This window comes from Mobula hypostoma, chromosome 29 (genome assembly GCF_963921235.1).
Source record: "Mobula hypostoma chromosome 29, sMobHyp1.1, whole genome shotgun sequence".
NCBI classification, from domain to species: domain Eukaryota; kingdom Metazoa; phylum Chordata; class Chondrichthyes; order Myliobatiformes; family Myliobatidae; genus Mobula; species Mobula hypostoma.
Genome location: NC_086125.1, coordinates 8,394,725 through 8,413,565, shown reverse-complemented (window position 1 = coordinate 8,413,565; position 18,841 = coordinate 8,394,725). Strand labels below are relative to the sequence as shown.

At 44.3% G+C, this 18,841-nt stretch overlaps 1 long non-coding RNA gene across 1 annotated transcript in view; it reads left to right on the top strand.

Moving 5' to 3' along the window:
- The window catches only part of LOC134339456 (uncharacterized), a 58,326-nt gene that overhangs the window by 25,085 nt on the left and 14,400 nt on the right, over positions 1-18,841 (top strand). Inside the window, exon 2 of the long non-coding RNA XR_010016403.1 lies at positions 11,251-11,416. This is a non-coding gene — a long non-coding RNA (uncharacterized LOC134339456). The remainder of the gene's footprint in view (positions 1-11,250; positions 11,417-18,841) is intronic.

Below are 18,841 nucleotides of genomic sequence, written 5' to 3'. Positions count from 1 at the left end.
TCAGTTCTGGTCCAACCATGTTGACATTATGGGCAAGAAAGCTCATTGTTGCCTCTAATTCCCTAGAAGGCTAAAGAAATGTTCATGTCTCCTTTGAACCAAACCAATTTTTATCGATTACCATAGGAGGCATCCTATCTGGCTGTGTCATGGTTTGGTATGTCAACTGCACAGAACGGCAGGGAGTTCAGCACATCACCTGAAACAACCTCTCCTCCGTGGACTCAATCTACACTTCTAGTTTCATTGACAAAGCAGTCAACATCATCGAATGCATCACCCATCCCAGATATTCCTTCTTCTTTCCCCTCCCATCAAGCAAAAGGCACAAAATACTGAAATCACACACCACAAGACTCAAGGATAGCTTATATCCCACTGCTATCAGGTTATTGAATGCATCCCTAGCACAATAAGGTGGACCCTTAACCTCACGATCTACATCATTGTGACATTGTGCCTTACTGTCTACCTGACAATTTCTCTGTAATGTTACACTTTGTTTGACACTCTGTTATTGTTTTACCTTCAACTACCTCCATGCACCATTGCAATGAATTGATCTGTATGGGCGGTATGCAAGACAAGTTTTTCACCGGACATTGGTGTATGTGACAATAATAAACCAATTTATTTGTTTACCTCTCACCAATTTACCAATTCTCCTCTACTTGGAAACCATCTTGCAAAACCATGTCTGACCATGTCTGACCATGTCTGACCATGTCTGACCATGTCTGACCATGTCTGACCATGTCTGGTCACTGCTCCTCATGCTTCCTTCCTTGGACTGGAGCCCATCTTCTGACTAAGCACTTCTATTGACATGAAAGGCAACGTGCAAATCCATATTGAAATTGTTGATTAATTAATATCTTGGTAACTTTGTCTACTTGCTGAATTTCTGAAGCTGACAGAGCAACGGCAAAGTGAACAAACTGTTAACTTGCACAATCTGCCCTTACCACAACTTATCACCACTGAAGCAATATCTAACTAGCACACAGCGTGTGACTGTTACTGGGACATATTCCCAGTCAACCAGACTTCCTGTGTGTGTATATTGCTCCAACTCTACCCACTCTTTAGCTATGATCCATGCTTGCGTGCCTTTTGAACGCTGCTCAATGTGCACATTTGTGTCAATTGGATCCAATCTATCTTTATGTGAAATATTGCGGAATATTGGCCGTTCAGGTTTGGCTATTTGGAAGTTTGGTTGATCTCTGAGCTTGGCAAAATGTTTGCAGACGTTTCGGCTCCAATCGTAAGTGCACACTGATCATAAGACCATAAGACAAAGGAGCAGAAGTTGGCCATTCGGCCTATCAAGTCTGCTCCGCCATTTTATCATGAGCTGATCCATTCTCCCGTTTAGTCCCACTGCCCTGCCTTCTCACCATAACCTTTGATGCCCTGGCTACTCAGATACCTATCAATCTCTGCCTTAAATACACCCAATGACTTGGCCTCCACTGCCATCCGTGGCAACAAATTCCATAGATTCACCACCCTCTGACTAAAAAAATTTCTTCGCATTTCTGTTCTGAATGGGCGCCCTACAATCCTTAAGTCATGCCCTCTCGTACTAGACTCCCCATCTTGGGAAACAACTTTGCCACATCCACTCTGTCCATGCCTTTCAACATTCGAAATGTTTCTATGAGATCTCCCCTCATTCTTCTAAACTTCAAGGAATACAGTCCAAGAGCGGACAAACGTTCCTCATATGTTAACCCTCTCATTCCCGGAATCATTCTAGTGAATCTTCTCTGTACCCTCTCCAACGTCAGCACATCCTTTCTTAAATAAGGAGACCAAAATTTTGCCCACAGTACTCCAAGTGAGGTCTCAACAGCACCTTATAGAGCCTCAACAGCACATCCCTGCTCCTATACTCTATTCCTCTAGAAATGAATGCCAACATTGCATTCGCCTTCTTCACCACCGACTCAACCTGGAGGTTAACCTTAAGGTATCCCGTACGAGGACTCCCAAGTCCCATTGCATCTCAGAACTTTGAATTCTTTCCCCATTTAAATAATAGTCTACCCTTTTATTTCTTCTGCCAAAGTGCATAACCGTACACTTTCCAACATCGTATTTCATTTGCCACTTCTTTGCCCATTCTTCCAATCTATCCAAGTCTCTCTGCAGGCTCTCTGTTTCCTCAGCACTACCGGCCCCTCCACCCATCTTCATATCATGATGATGGCTTCTCAATTGGATCTGAAACATCTGCAAACATCTTGCCAAACTTGGCGATCAACCAAACTTCCAACCTATCTTTATCTTTATCCAGGAAGTGTGTGTGTGTTTGCACACTTGTGTCTGTATGCATGCATTGCCTACTTACTGCCCGTTAGGCCGCTTTCGTTTAGGGCAGCGGTGAAGGTCCTCCATCTCTGCTGGTGTTCAGGGCTGCCTTCATCATGTCAGTAGCTTCCTCTCGGTTTTCACTACTGTCAATCACACAGGCCCTGGGTGAGGACTCAGGAATACTGTTGCACTCAGATGTAGAAGGATTCTTCATTGCCATTTCCGTAACAATTTTGTTTTACCAGTCAGGGTTGTTAGCTGAACCCTTGAACCTGGAGGACCAGTGGACCACTCTTAGTCTTGCCTCTATCCTTTAACCTGCTTTGAATGGGTGACCCTACCAAGAGCCAAAGCATAAAGCCCTGACTCATTGAGGCACGCAAGCATCCAAACCCAATGACAAAGTTGTGCTCCTCTTGAAGGACATGCATGTATGTCCATGTGGAAATGTTCAAAGTTCAAACATTCTAAGTAAATTTATTATCAAAGTACATATGTGTCACCATAAAAAACCCCGAGATTCATTTCCCTTGCGGGCATTCGCTCTAAATTCATAACAAAATAATAACTATAACAGAATCAATGGAAGACCGCTCCAGCTTGGACATTTGACCAGTGAAAAAAAAAGACAACAAACTGTGTAAATACAAAAGAAAGAAATAACAATAAATAAATAATCAATTGATGATAGCGATAAATCTATGTCTGTGCCTGCAGCCACGTCTGCTACTGTGCAGCTTTGTGTAAGTCAGTTTCTTGTGGCGGTTCTACAGACTGCGTCAGATTAAATTTCATAATATTTGACAAGATTTGCATATCTTTTTCTACTTACAATAAGTAGTTGTAAAAGTAATAATGCCACAGAATACAAGAATTATTTTAAGCCAGTTGTAAAGCTATCATGTGTATTTATATTTATTGTGGCTTTTATTATTGTGTTCTTTATCACCTCCTCCTTCATCTCCGTTCAAAGCCCTAAACATAACCTTGCAGGAGAGGTAACACTTCACCGGCAAATCTGCTGAGGTTGCCTGCTGTGTCCGGTGCTCCCGATGTGGCCTCCTCTGCATTGGTGAGATCCATCACAAACTGGGGGCCGCTTTGTCGAGCATCTCCACTCCATCCACGAAGAGCAGAACTTCCCAATGGCCAAACATTTTAATTCCGATTCCCATTCCCATTTTGACATGCTAGTGCATGGCTTCCTCTTGTGTGATGATGAGGCCAGCCTCAGAGTGGAGGAGCAACACTTTACATTCCGTCTTGGTAGCCTCCAAACCAATAGTACGAATATCGATTTCTCTCTCCAGTAAAAAAAATCCCCCCCCCTTCTGTTCCCCACTCTGGCCTTTTACCTCTTTTCACCTGTCCATCACATCCCACTACTGGGTCCTCTTCTCCTTCTCTTCCTCCTGTTGTTCATTCTCTTCTCCTATCAGATTCCTTCCTCGCCAGCCATTTACTTTTCTCAACTGCCTGGCTTCGCCTATCACCTTCCAGCTATCTAAACTAAACACAAAATAATTTGCAGATGCTGAGGTCAATGCAACACTCACAACACACTGGAGGAACTCAGCAGGTCAGGCAGCATCCGTGGAAAAGATCGGTCAACGTTTCGGGCCGGAACCCTTCGTCAGGATGCTGCCTGACCTGCTGAGTTCCTCCAGCGTGTTGTGAGTGTAGCTATCCAAACTAAGCAGGTGCGACATCTTACCCAAGGGTGACCTGCAGGCTAGCGGAGGGATGGAGTGCCACTCCTGTTTTGGTAGAGACGTGTCTCCACCCTGCCACCCAAACGTATATCAAATAGATTAAAAGATAATAGTTCTCTTTCATGAAGAACATTATCGGAGGATTTACAATTTTTTACAATTTGAACTCTGCCCTCTGAACATGTTGGTCAATAGCATCTGTAGTAATAATCATTCCAGACAGGAAACTCATGGAGATACCTGTTTAGTTTGTCTTCCAGGAACTCTTGATTAACAATTTACAATGAGATGGAGGTACTCAATGCTGGCTTCATGTGCAACCAGCACTGAGGGTCCCAACACGAATGGCCTGTGTAGTGGAATTGAAAGATAACACTCAGTCGTTGTTACGCATGCAGTCAGTGTAGGATACACTCAGTAGCCACTTTGTGAGGCACAAGAGTGGAACTGGTCTAGCCTTCTGCTGCTGTAGCCCATCCATTTCAAGACCTGACATGTTCTTCTGCACACCACGTTGCAACATGTGGTGAGCTGAGTTACTGTCGCCTTCCTGTCAGCTTGATCTAGTCTGGCCCTCCTCCTCTGATCTCTCTAGGTGCTTTCACTCACTGGGTGATTTTTGATTATTGCACCATTCTCTATGAACTCCAAAGACTACTGTGTGTCAAAATCCCAGAAGATCAGAAGTTTCTGAGAAACTCAGACACCACGGTTTGGCAACAACCGTAACTGCATGGTCAAAGTCACCATTTCTTCCCCATTCTGTGGTTTAGTCTGAACAGCTTTCTCTGTGTTTCTGTCTCTGCCCCTCGGTTTGTGTCTGTCTCTCATTCTCTGTCTCTATTTGTGCCCTATTTTCTCTCTCTCTCTCTGAAGTAAATGACTGTTACACACGCAGTCAGTGTTTGGACTACGTCCTACGCAGAACATGCATGTAACAGGGATGGTGTCCTACACAGACCGTGCGGGTAACAGGGTCTGTGTGCAAACACTGACTCTGCAGATGTTGACTGTGTGTGTAACAGGGACTGTGTCCAACAGTGACAGTGTGTAAAAGGACTGTGTCTCACGTTGGCTGCTGTGTGTAACAGTGACTGTTCTACACCGACTGTATATAACAGGGACTGTGTCCAAACACAGACCACGTGATTTTTCACAGACCGTGTCTTACCCTGACTGTGTGTAATGGGGAGTGTGTCCAAACACAGACCATGTGTTTTTCACAGTCTGTGTCCTACCCTGACTGTCTGTAACAGGGAGTGTGTCCAAACGTTGACTGTGTGTGTAACAGGGAATGTGTCCAAACACAGACCATGTGTTTTTCACAGACCGTGTCTTACCCTGATTGTGTGTAACAGGGCGTGTGTCCAAACGTTGACTGTGTGTGTAACAAGGAATGTGTCCTACACTGATTGTGAGTGTAACGGGGACTGTGTCCTGACGCTGACTGTGTGAGTAACTAGGACTGTGTTCAAAGACTTACTGTGTGTGTAACAGGGACTGTGTCCAACAGTAACTGTGTGTGTAAAAGGACTGTGTCCTACACTGACTGTTTGTGTAATAGGGACTGCGTACTACACCAACTGTGTGTATCAGGGACTCTGTACTGCACTGACTGAGTGTGTCTAATAGCTCTGTCTTGTATGATGATTGTGTGTGTAATAGGCACTACAATTCTTATGCTTATCAGCGGCGTGTCGAAAAGCTGACTGTGTCTAATAGGGACTGTGTTCTACTCTGAACATGTGTAAAAAGCCTGTGTCCAAACACAGACCATGTGTGTTTCAGAGACCATCCTACAGTGACAGGTGTGTGTGTAACAGGAATGGTGTCCTACACTGACTGTATGAAAAGGGCCTGTGTCCTACCCTGGCTGTGTGTAACGGGGACTGTGTCCTACACTAACCATGTGTGTAACAGCAACTGGTTCTACACTGACTGCATGTGTAACAGGGACAGTGTCCAACACTGACAGCTTGTGTAACAGGGACTGTATCCTAATCTGACTGCGGGTAACAGGGAATGTGTCCGAACATTGACTGTGTGTGTAACAGGGACTGTGTCCTACACTGACTGTGTGTAACAGGGACGGTGTCCAAACACAGACCATGTGTGTTCCAGAGACCGTGTCCTACACTGACTGTCTGTGTAACAGGGAATGTGTCCTACAGGGAATGTGTGTGTATAACAGGGACTGTGTCCTACACAGACCTTATGTGTTACAGGGACCGTGTCCTACACTGAATGTTTGCGTAACAGAACTGTGTCTAATAGGTTCTGTCTTGTACGATGGTTGTGTGTGAAATAGGGACTGTGTTGTACGATGGTTGTGTGTGTAATAGGGACTGTGTTGTACGATGGTTGTGTGTGTAATAGGGACTGTGTTGTACGATGGCTGTGTGTGTAATAGGGACTGTGTTGTATGATGGCTGTGTGTGTAATAGGGACTGTGTTGTACGATGGCTGTGTGTGTAATAGGGACTGTGTTGTACGATGGTTGTGTGTGTAATAGGGACTGTGTTGTACGATGGCTGTGTGTGTAATAGGGACTGTGTTGTACGATGGTTGTGTGTGTAATAGGGACTGTGTTGTACGATGGCTGTGTGTGTAATAGGGACTGTGTTGTACGATGGTTGTGTGTGTAATAGGGACTGTGTTGCATGATGATTGTGTGTGTAATAGGGACTATGTTGTACGATGGTTGTGTGTGTAATAGGGACTGTGTTGTACGATGGTTGTGTGTGTAATAGGGACTGTGTTGTATGATGGTTGTGTGTGTAATAGGGACTGTGTTGTATGATGGCTATGTGTGTAATAGGGACTGTGTTGTACGATGGTTGTGTGTGTAATAGGGACTGTGTTGCATGATGATTGTGTGTGTAATAGGGACTGTGTTGTATGATGATTGTGTGTGTAATAGGGACTGTGTTGTACGATGGCTGTGTGTGTAATAGGGACTGTGTCGTACGATGGTTGTGTGTGTAATAGGGACTGTGTTGTACGATGGTTGTGTGTGTAATAGGGACTGTATTGTATGATGATTGTGTGTGTAATAGGGACTGTGTTGTACGATGGTTGTGTGTGTAATAGGGACTGTGTTGTACGATGATTGTGTGACTCAACAGCTGTGTCCAAAGCTAACTGTGTGTAAAAGTGACTGCGTCCAATGACTGACTGCGTGTGTAACAGGGACCGCATGCTACGCTGACCATATGCACAAACGGGACTGTGTCCTACACTGACTGTGAATATCAGGGATTGTGTCCCAGCACTGACTGTGAATGTATCTATTAGTCTCTGTCTTGTATAATGATTATATATGTAATAGGCACTGTATTTTACGATGATTATATGTATTGGTGGCTGTGTCCAGTGACTGACTTTGTGTGTATAACAGGGACGTGTCCGAACACAGACCTTATGGGTATAACAGGGACGTATCTGAACACAGACCTTGTGGGTATAACAGGGACGTGTCTGAACACAGACCTTATGTGTAACAGGGACAGTGTCCAATCACAGACCATGTGTGTTACAGGAATGAGTCCTACATTGACTGTGTGTTACAGGAACTGTGTCCGATGACAGTGTGTTGTGTCCTACTCTGACCATTTGTGTAACAGGGACTGTGTGTAAACACTGACTGTGTGTGCAACAGGAACTGTGTCATACACTGACTGTGTTTAACAAGGACTGTGTCCTACACTGACTGTGTATGTAACAGGGACAGTGTCCAATCACAGACCACGTGTATTACAGGGAGCATGTCCTACACTGACTGTGTGTGTAACAGGATCTGCAACCAAGCACTGATTGTGTGTGTAATAGGAAATGTGCCATACACTGAGCGTGTTTAACAGGGACTGTGTCTGACACTGACTGTGGGTGTAACAGAGAGTGTGTCCAAACAGTGACTGCCTGTGTAACATGGACCGACTGTGTGTGTAACAGGGACTCACCTACACTGACTGTATATGTAATAAGGACCATGTCCTATCACAGACCATGTGCGTGAAAGGGACCGTGTCCTACATTGACTGTGTATGTAAAAGTGAGTGTGTCTTACACTGTGTGTGTAACAGGGACTATGTCCAAACATTGACTGTGTGTGTAATAGGAGCTGTGTCCTGCACTGACTCTGTGTGTAACAGGGACTGTGTCACACACTGACTCTGTGTGTAACAGGGACTGTGTCTCACACTGACTGTGTGTTTAACAGGGACTGTGTCACACACTGACTCTGTGTGTAACAGGGACTGTGTCCTGCACTGACTCTGTGTGTAAAAGGAACTGTGTTCTACACTGGCTGTGTATGTAACAGGATCTATGTCCTACACTGACTTTGTGTAACAGGGACTCTGTCTGACACTGACTGTGTGTGTTCAACAGGGACTTTTGTCTTTCAGTAACTGTGTGTAAAGGGAATGTGTTCTACTCTAAATGTGTGTATAATAGGACCGTGTCCCATTACTTACTGTGAATGTGTCTAATAGGCTCTGTCTTGCACGATGATTGTTTATTTAATTGGGACTGTGTTGTACGATAGTTGTGTGTGTTTGTGTAACAGCGGCTGTGTCCAAAACTGTCTGTATATTAGTGACTCTGTGTGTGTGTGTAACAGGGACTGTATCCAAACACAAACTGTGTGTACAGGTCTGTGTCCTACACTGACTGTGTGTGTAACAGGGACTGTGTCCTACACTGACTGTGTGTGTGTGTAACAGGAACTGTGTTCTGCACTAACTGTGTGTGTAACAGTGATGGTGTGTGTAACAAGGTCTGTGTCCTACACTGACTGTGTGCGTAACAGGGTCTGTGTCCTACAGGGACTGTGGCTTACACTGACTGTGTATGTTACAGGGACTATGTATGTTACAGAGACTGTGTGTGTAACAGGGTCTGCATCCTACACTGACTGAATGCATGTGACAGGGTCTGTGTCCTACACAGACTGTGTGTGTAACAGAACACTGAAAATCCCAGTAGTGTGTGTGTAAGAGGATTCTAGCTCTGACTGAATAAATTGGAGGACTGTGTGTTGCAGGGTGGTCTACAAATGAGTAGGCCTGGGTCTTAGCACAGACTGATAGCTGGAAACGATTGCATCTTGCTGTGTGTCATGCTGGAGCCCCAGGAATTTTCTTACAAATCAGCTCTAGGTTGTTCCAAATCCTGTTTGAAATTTTCTCAGCATGGATTTAATCTGGCAGCAAGGCTAGAACATGAGCCTCTGTGAATCCCAGTGGGACCACCCCCTAAATCTAACACTTCCATATCACCAGTCTGCGATATGGAAATCAGGGAATGCCATCAGTCCATGAAGACACATCATTCACAACATTAATGGCTGGTGCGGAGGAGCCAAAGCAGCTGGGGAGACAGAAACATTTCCCTGATCACTTGAAGGGAGCTGTGAGACATTTATACCCCAAGATCCATCCTTTCACAGAGGCGGCTGAAAATATCTGGTATTGTCTGGAAACAAGGCTTCTCAGTAGGTCCTTGTCAGACTAATTATGACAATCAGGTGCTTAAAAATTTTTTTTTACACCTTCATAAGGGTCTTTATGATAGTCTTTTATACTCAAAAGTTTTGGGAAGGGGATTTGTCACTCCCCAACTTGGAGACTCAGATCCTCCTGTCAACTATAAAGAAGTATTTGGATTTTTTAATGCAAACTAAAGACTTAATGAAAGCCACGATTAAAAAATCTGTTTAATCACCGAGACAACAAAGTTGGGATAAAGAGAAGCAACGACTGAATTATATCAAATTCAGAGGACGGTGGGAAGTCAACTTGGAAATGGGTATAGAAGGAGAGAAGTTATACCTACACGTCTATGTATTGGACATTCCAGATTGAATAATTCCCTGCTCAGAATTAATATGTGTGTTCCTGGCATCTGTAGGGAGTGCACTTGCCAAGAAACAGTGCAGCAGATATCGTTTGTATGCAGTTCCTGTGAGATGCAAAAAAAAAATCTAATTGCTCTATTGAGATCACTGGGTCAGACACAGTTTGTGAGGATGGAAATTTTGTTAGGATGTCACTGCTACTGTAATGTAAGTACGTGGGGATTTGACTTTCTGAAAAGCATTGGACCTGTTGATACTATCTGTGATTTTTTTGGGGAAGGGCCTCTTTCTAATTTGCTGGGATTGAGATTGAAGAAATAATATAGTCAGTGGTTACCTTATTAGATATCTGAGTGTATGTGGTCTCCTGCTGCTCTAGCCCATCCACTTCAAGGTTCAATGTGTTGTGCATTCAGAGAAGCTCTTCTTGCACACCATGGCTGTAATGTGTGGTTATCTGAGTTGCTGTCACCTTCCTGTCAGTTCTCCTCTGGCCTCTCTCACTAACAAGGCATTTCACCCACAGAACTACTGCTCACTGCATGCTTTATGCTTTTCGTGCCGTTCTCTGTAAACTCTAGAGACTGTTATGCATGAAAATCCCAGGAGGTCAGCAGTTTCTGAGATACACAAACCACCCTGTCTGGCACCAACAATCATTCCACGGTCAAGGTCACAGACCACATTTTTTCCCCATTCTGGTGTTTGGTCTCAACAACAATTGAGCCTCTTCTTCCTGTAAAGTTTAATGGCGGTTGACAAAACAACATAAGGTGCATTACCACCACCTGTACAGTTGGAGTATGGAGCAAAGATTCAGGAAGTATACCCAGTAAAATAGCTTCTATCAAAAAAGACTCAATTAATATCAAAAAGTCTAATGCTCTTCAGAGAGTCAAATCCCTACTTACTTAGATCACGATGGCAGTGACATCCCAACAAACTTTCCATGTTAAACTGTGTCTGCCCCAATGATCTCAATTGAGCAATTAGATATTTCTCTTGCACCTCATGGGAACTGCATTCAAACGATATATGCTGCACCGTTTCTTGACAAGTGCACTCCCTGCAGATGCCAGTAACACACATATTAATTCTGAATAGGGAATTATTCAGTCTAGAATGTCCAATATGTAAATATGTAAGTATACCTTCTCTCCTTTTACACCTATCTCCCAGTGGAGTTCCCACCACTCTCTGTATTTTATGTGAATGCTGTCTGATATTCTGCAATGCTGTCCTTTATTTTCCTCATCCCAAAATTTGTTGCCACGGTGAATGAATAGATGTTTTAATTATGACTTTCATCTCCCCCTATGCAAAGGCGCAAATACATCTTTATTATTAAATCATTATTTCTAGCGGTGATGAAACAGCCTACAGAGGAGAGGTTAACACCCTGACACAGTGGTGCCAAGACAACAACCTCCCCTTCAATTTCCAAAAAACAAATGAGCTGATCGTGGATTACAGGAGGAATGGAGACAGTCTCACTGCAATCACCATCGATGGGACTGCAGTCAAGAGGGTGAGTAGTTTCAAGTTCCTCAGTATACACATCACCGAAGATTTCATCTGGACTGTACACACTGGCCGTGTGGCAAAAAAAGCACAACAATGTTTCTTCCACCTCAGGCAACTGAAGAAGTTTGGCATGAGCCCCCAAATCCTCAAGACCTTCTACAGGGGCACTACTGAGAGTATACTGACTGGCTGTATCACCGCCTGGTACAGAAACTTTCTTCATGGGCAACAGCTTGCTCTCCATATTATATGGCCCAGGCTTCCATATCTAGACAGCTAGGACACAATATCCATGGTCATCTGTGACTGACAGAGGCCTCATACTCAGACTTAGAATGGAAATTACACAGGCATGAGAGAAGAGCTGGCCAGAATTGATTGGAAAACAACACTGGCAGGGATGACGGCAGAGCAGCAATGGCTGGAATTTCTCGAAGCAATTCAGAAGCCACAGGATATATACATCCTAAAGAGGAAGAAGTTTTCTAAAGGCAAGATGACACAACCATGGCTAACAAGGGAAGTCAAAGTCAACATAAAAGCCAAAAAGAGGGCATATAATAGAGCAAAAATTAGTGGGAAGTTAGAGGAATGAAGGCTTGCATAAACCAACAATAAGCAACTAAAAACGTCATTAAGAAGGTAAAGATGGAATTCAAATGTAAAGTAAAAGTGAGGTAAAGGCATCTGTTAGTCTTGTGAGACCATGGATCTGCGCCTGGAAAGTCTTCACTCTCCAGGGCGCAGGCCTGGGCAAGGTTGTATGGAAGACCAGCAGTTGCCCATGCTACGTCTCCCCTCTCCACGACACCAATGTTGTCCAAGGGAAGGGCATTAGGACCATACAGCTTGGCACCGGTGTCGTCGCAGAGCAATGTGTGATTAAGTGCCTTGCTCAAGGACACAACACGTTCCCTCGGCTGGGGCTCGAACTCACGCTAGTCCAATGCCTTAACCACTTGGCCACGTGCCCACACGATATGTCACAAAAAATATCTTTATCTATCCTCCACCTTTCTCTGCTCCCTTCATGATTCCCTTGTCCATACGTCTGTCCCCTCTAATCTCACTCCTTTCTGGGTTTTTGTTTTTTTTTTGGGGGGGGGTTCTTTGTAATATCCTTTTCTTTTTATTTTTTCCTCTATGATTAACTATATCGAGTTTGAAAATCTATTACACTTATACTATTTGTAGTCTTTTTCTTTGTATGTGTTTAATAACAATAAGGTAATTCCATTCTCTTTGTATCACTATTGTTATTATGCTTATGTACTTGAAAATTAATAAAAAGATTAAAAAAGAAAGAAAGTAATCTCACTCCCACCACTTATCCCGGCAAGTGGCCTAAGTGCTCCACCTGCCCACACACCTCCTCCCTCAGCTCTATTCAGGGCCCCAAACAGTCCTTCCCGGTGAGGCAACACTTCACCTGTGAATCGGCTCAGTTCGTCTCTTCTGTCGGGTGCTCCCCATGAGGCCTGGTGAGACCTGTCATAAATTGGTGGAGCACTTTTGTCGAGCACCTCCGCACCACCTGTCACAAGCGGAACTTCCCAGTAGCCAAACGTACATCTTAATTCCGATTCGCATCGCTGCTCCGACATGTCGGTTCATAGCCTCCTCTTATGCCCAGATGAGGCCACACTCAGAGCGGAGGAGCAGCGCCTTATATTTAATCTCGGTATCCTCCAACCCGATGGCAATTTCTCCTCCCAGGAAAAAAAGTTCCCTTCCATCCTCAACTCTTCCTCTATTCCCCACTCTGACCTTTTACTTTTCTCCCTAGGTACCCTCCTCCTTCCCTTTCTCCCATGGTCCACTCTCCTCTCCTATCAGATTCCTTCTTCTCCAGCCCTTGACCTTTCCCACCCACTTGGCTTCACCTCTCACCTTCCAGCTAGCCTCCTTTCCCCTCCCCCCAACCTTTTTATTCTGGCGTCTTCCCCCTTCCTTCTCAGTCCCGATGAGGGGTCTCAGCCCAAAACATCGATTGTTCATTCTTTTCCATAGATGCTGCCTGACCTGCTGAGTTCCTCCAGTATTTTGCGTGTGTTCCCATGAAATTTGTTTTTTTTTGTGGCAGCAGTATAATGCAATACATAAAATTACCACAGTACTGTGCAAAAGTCTTAGGCACACTAACTATATAAATGTGCATAAGATTTTTGCACAGTACTGTATGTCACAAACAACAGCTCCTAGCACCAATCCCTTGTCATTGGAATATCTATTTTTATTTTGAAAGCTCTCGGAGAGAAATCAGCGTGGTTGATTCTGTGGTACAATAATCACCTAGAAAGTACTAAAAATGTCCAGAACAATCCCCTTCCTTTCCTGTCAGGAGATATTTGGAAATAAATCTGCAAATGCTAGCAGTCTGGAATAAAAGCATAAGATGTTGGAAATACCCAGCAAATCAGGCAGCATCTGTGAGTAGAGAAAGAGTTAAAGACTCTTCATCAGAGCTGAGAAAGAGAAGTAAAAAGTAAGAAAGTCGGGGAGGTATTGTAAGGGTAAAGAGTTGGATTGTTGACAAACTTATTTGGTTGATAAGTTAATAATACCAGTTAGAATGAGAGTGAACAAATGTGAAACTGAAATTGTGTGTTACAGATGTTGGAAATCCCCGGTAGGCCAGTAGATGTTAGTGCAGATAGAAACTCTGTTACTATTGCAGACAGATAAACTACTTTGTGGGCCAAAGTGTGTGTACTGTGCTGTAGTTCTATGTTCTATGTTCTACAGCAGAACTGGGTAGTTTGGATACAGTTTCAGGCAAATGGAGGCTCGGGGTTGGCTCCTGTAAACTGAACACAGTTCACTCCATCTGTATTTGATTTCTCCAGTGTAGAGGAGACCACACAGAAGTTCCAAATGCACGACACAGGCTAGAAAAGAATGTCATTTGCTGCTTCATTTCACCATCCAGGGAATCAAACATTTGAAGGGAAAAAAAAAGACAGGTTTTGTTGAGGAAGGGAGGAGACTGGAGAGTTGGTGGAGACTGAAAACTGAAAAGTGGACCGTCAGTTGGGAAGATCTAGAGGAGAGAGAAGGGGAAAGACTATCTGGAATCTCGTCGATAATGGTGGAAGTTCCGAAGGATGAACCATCCAATGTGAAGCTGATGGGATGAGAAGTGGGAATTGAGTGTATTCTATCCTTGATCTGCTTTAGATTTAAGGGGATCATTACAGACAGACAGGGATCTTGTCAGACTGAGGAAAAGTTTTTGATTAGAGATACAGCACAGTAACAGGCTCTTTTGACCCAACGAGTCCATTTCACCTAATTATATTCATTGACCAGTTAACCTAATAACCAGTATGTCTTTGGACTGTGGGAGGAAACTGGGGCACCTGGAGGAAACCTATACAGTCACGGGGAAAACATACAAACTCGTGACAGACGGTGGTGGAGTTGAACCTGGGCCGCGGATCCTGTAATAGCAGTACACTAACCGCCATGCTACCATACCTCTCCCAAGGGGCAAATCAAGCTTAAGGACGATGAAAATCTCAGAAGCACGTTTGTGGAAAGTCTCAGCGTCCGAGCAAATACAGGACAGGTGGAGAAATTCAAAAGTTCAAAGTAAATTTTATTATCAAAGTACATATTTGTCACCACATACAACCCTGAGATTCATTCGACAGTGGAAGATTGTAACATTGGAACAGCGAGTTGCAGGAGCAACCTCTCTCTCCCTTGATGGACAGAGAGAGAGAGAGCCTGTCTGAGATACCCAGGTGCTGGGTAATAGACTGTAGTTTTGATAGATTCTAGATCAACGTCTCTTTGGGGGCTTTTGCTGTCGTTCGTGTGGTGGGGGGGATAGGTAGGTTATTGCTTTGGCTGGCACAAGTGGGGGGGTAAGGGTCGATGCTTCTGTTGCTGCTTGGGTGTGGGAGGGGGAGCGGGGGCTTTGGGATTCTGATGTTTCTATCGTCCTTTCTTTGGTGTTCCTGTTTTGTGGATCTCTGCTAAGAGTAAGAATTTCAGGTTGTACACTGTATACATTCTCTGATATTAAATTGAACCATTTTATTTGACTTGATCCATTTTCTTGTGGGCATACTTAGTAAATCAATAGAGTAGTAACTATTACTGGATCAATGAAAGATCAATCAGAGCGCAGGCAACAACAGACTGTGCAAATGCAATAAGTAATGAGAACAAGATAATGGGATGAGGAATTCTTAAAGTGAAATCATTGGTTTTAGGAGCATTTCAGTGATGGGGCAAGTGAGTGTAGTGAACCCCTTTTATTCAAGAGCCTGATAGTTGAGGGTAGTAACTGCACTTGATGACCTGGGTGGTTGGGATCTCTGATGATGATCGTGAGAATGGAATGAATCCTTACAGAGGCAGGGTGGGAGTTAGAATAGTCAATATAGCTGTGTGCCTGGGGGATCGCCGTGAGAGGGGCTGAGACAGAAGGATCCAAAAAGGGATAGGGTAAGTCAGGGATGGACCATGTGAAGGTGGGAGCTGGGGGAAAATTGGTAGCAAAAATAGATAAATATTTGAGATTTATAGGGGTGTAGGAAGCAGCACCAAGGTAGCCGTCAACGCACTCCTGAGAGATTTGGCAATAGGACTCATATACAGATTGTTTCGTGCATTGCAGGACAGGCAAGACTTGGGCCCATGCAAGGTCCCCTAGCTGCACCTTTTGATCTGGAGAAAGTGAGTTGGTTGATGAAGTTGGCCAATGTAAGAATGAGTTTAGTCTGGTGAATCTGTGTGTTGCTGGAGTAGAACTACTTGACTCTCTGTTCAAGAGAGAACCAGAGATTCCTTGGCCCATCCTGATATGGGATAAAGGTATAGAGATTCTTGATGTTCATGGTAAAGAACCAGTTGGCACCCTTACATTGGAAACTCTCCATCAGAAGTGCCCCGGATATCTATGGGAAGGGACTGAACCTCCACTAAAAGGATGGAATCAAGACAAATGAAATAATTTGTTGGGGCAGAAGAGGAAATGGGTCAGCCTGGGCAGTCCTGTAAGGAGTTTGTACGTTCTCCCTGTGACCGTGCGGGTTTCCTCCCATAGTCCAAAGACGTATTGGTTGGTGGGTTAATTGGTCATTGTAAGTTGTCCTGTGATTAGGCTGGGGTTAAATCAGGGATGGCTGGGCAGAGCGGCTCGAAGGGCCAGAATGGCCTGTTCCATGCAGTATCTTTATAAATTCAAAAATAAATAAAAGTCCTGACAGGAGGTAGAAGCCGATTGTGTGGGTTGGGCCCTACATTGCTCTGGAGGTGAGATCTCGAAGAAGATGAGGTCTGTCGCTACTTGGCAGACAATGGGCTGAGGTTCAGAGGTGGGTTCGTGGTCCAGCGGGGGGTATGGAGGAGGAACTGAGAGATGATATTTTGCCTTTGTGAGATAGAAGTCAATTCATGAAACCACATAAGCATTGAATTGAATTGAATTGACTTTATTTCTTATATCCTTCACATACATGAAGGAGTAAAAATCTTTACGTTACGTCTCCGGCTAAATGTTCAATGTGCAATCATGGTAATTTATAATAATTTATAATAAATAGAACAGTCAATGCAACATAGAAGTACACTCAAATCAGCGTGAGTTCTTCAGTCTGATGGCCTGGTGGAAGAAGCTGTCCTGGAGCCTGTTGGTCCTGACTTTCATACTGCGGTACCGTTTCCCGGACGGTAGCAGCTGGCGATGGGTTTGATGCCAATATCCAGGTTGGCCTTAATGAAAAGTCTGTTCCAAGTTCAAAAGGAGATGAGTTAGACTGAGTAATAGAGGAGGAAAATCTGAGATACTCAGTGTCACATTGTGAGTGGTGAAAATGTCTGGAATGTGCAAGAGGCCAGAGTGAGAGAATCAGAGGCAGGGGAGGATGTTTCTGCTTAAAAACTTTCCCAGAATGATATGGAAATTCCAAGAAACACAAGGTACACTGGAACAAAAAATGCCAGGCACTCTGACAGCTTCTGCTTTCTTGGACACCTGGTGATATGACAGTGCACAGCTCCAGTGACACTGAGTAAAGTTACTAATGCTGTTAGATTTGGACAAGTAACGACTTGAATTCTCCATGATGGACAGATTAAAGAAGCTGGAAATTTTCAAACATACACCACACCTTCCTGCTAGACATGAGAGAGAGAGAGAGAGAGAGATTGCAGTGATAATATAAAAACGCAAACACGAGGAATTCTGCAGATGCTGGAATTGCAAGCAACACACATCAAAGTTGCTGGTGAACACAGCAGGCCAGGCAGCACCCACAGGAAGAGGTACAGTCGACGTTTTGGGCCAAGACCCTTCGTCAGTCCTGACAGTGGGGGGGGGGTCTTGGCCTGAAACATCAACTGTACCTCTTCCTGTGGATGCTGTCTGGCCTGCTGCATTCACCAGCAACTTTTATGCGTGTTGCAGTGATAATATATCTGTTTTAATCCCTTTGCCTGTAATTTCTTTCAGAATAAAGTGATTCGATCAATTAAGATAGTCCATGTTCCATGTCAAGAGCAGAGTTTAAGTGGGTTGGAAGTGCTCGGATGGGTTTGAATGTTTATGGGGTGTGGAAGGAATTTGCCTGACTGGCTGAGTGGTCTTTCTTGTCATAAATCTTCCAAAGCAATTGCAACCTCTAAGTGAACTTCAGCCTCTGCATCTGGGCTGGTTTGGTTTAAGAAGTCTAGTTGTTCCCTTTGTTCCTTTGTCTCTCATTTAGTTCAAGGCTGGAAGCCTTTGCCAGGGTACAGCACACTGACAGCCTTTGTAGCAACACACTGAACATTTGTAGAGTAAACTTTGACTTCTCTTTACTCTCTTCTTCCTAACCAAACATGTTTAGTATGTCTGAAACTGAGCCCTTAAATGCCGAGAGCAGACAGTGTGGGAAGATCTTTGTGCATCCTTTTCACAAACACTTAGAACGTGAGTCTGGTGGGTGATCGCTAGGGACAGGGATTTTTTTGATTGCTATAACCCCCGTTTCCAGGAAGATCATACACTTATAGGTTATGGTATTGGGGATGTATCATTACACCTGTCAGTCTGGCTCACCCACTGTTTCCAAAATGCTGTGATCTAATACTGCTGAGTATTCGGCTGCCACTTTGAACCCCACTTCCTGCTCACTTCCCACAAGATTTTCTGATCTCAGAACGTAGAGCTTTCTCGCAGCAGCACCTAGTGAAATCCGAACACCAGCAGCAGCGATAGTGTTGCGCATAGGCCAACACTGGGCTCCGTGGTAGCGCAGTGGTTAGCGCAATGCTGTGACAGCTCGGGGCGTTTGGTGTTCAAAGTTAGGAGTTCAAATCCACCTCGGGAAGGAGTCCCTGTACGTCCTCCCTGTGGAACGTGTGAGTTTTCACCGGGTGTTCCAGTTTCCTCCCACAATCCAAAGACGTACCGGGTAGATGTACTGTATCCTGGACT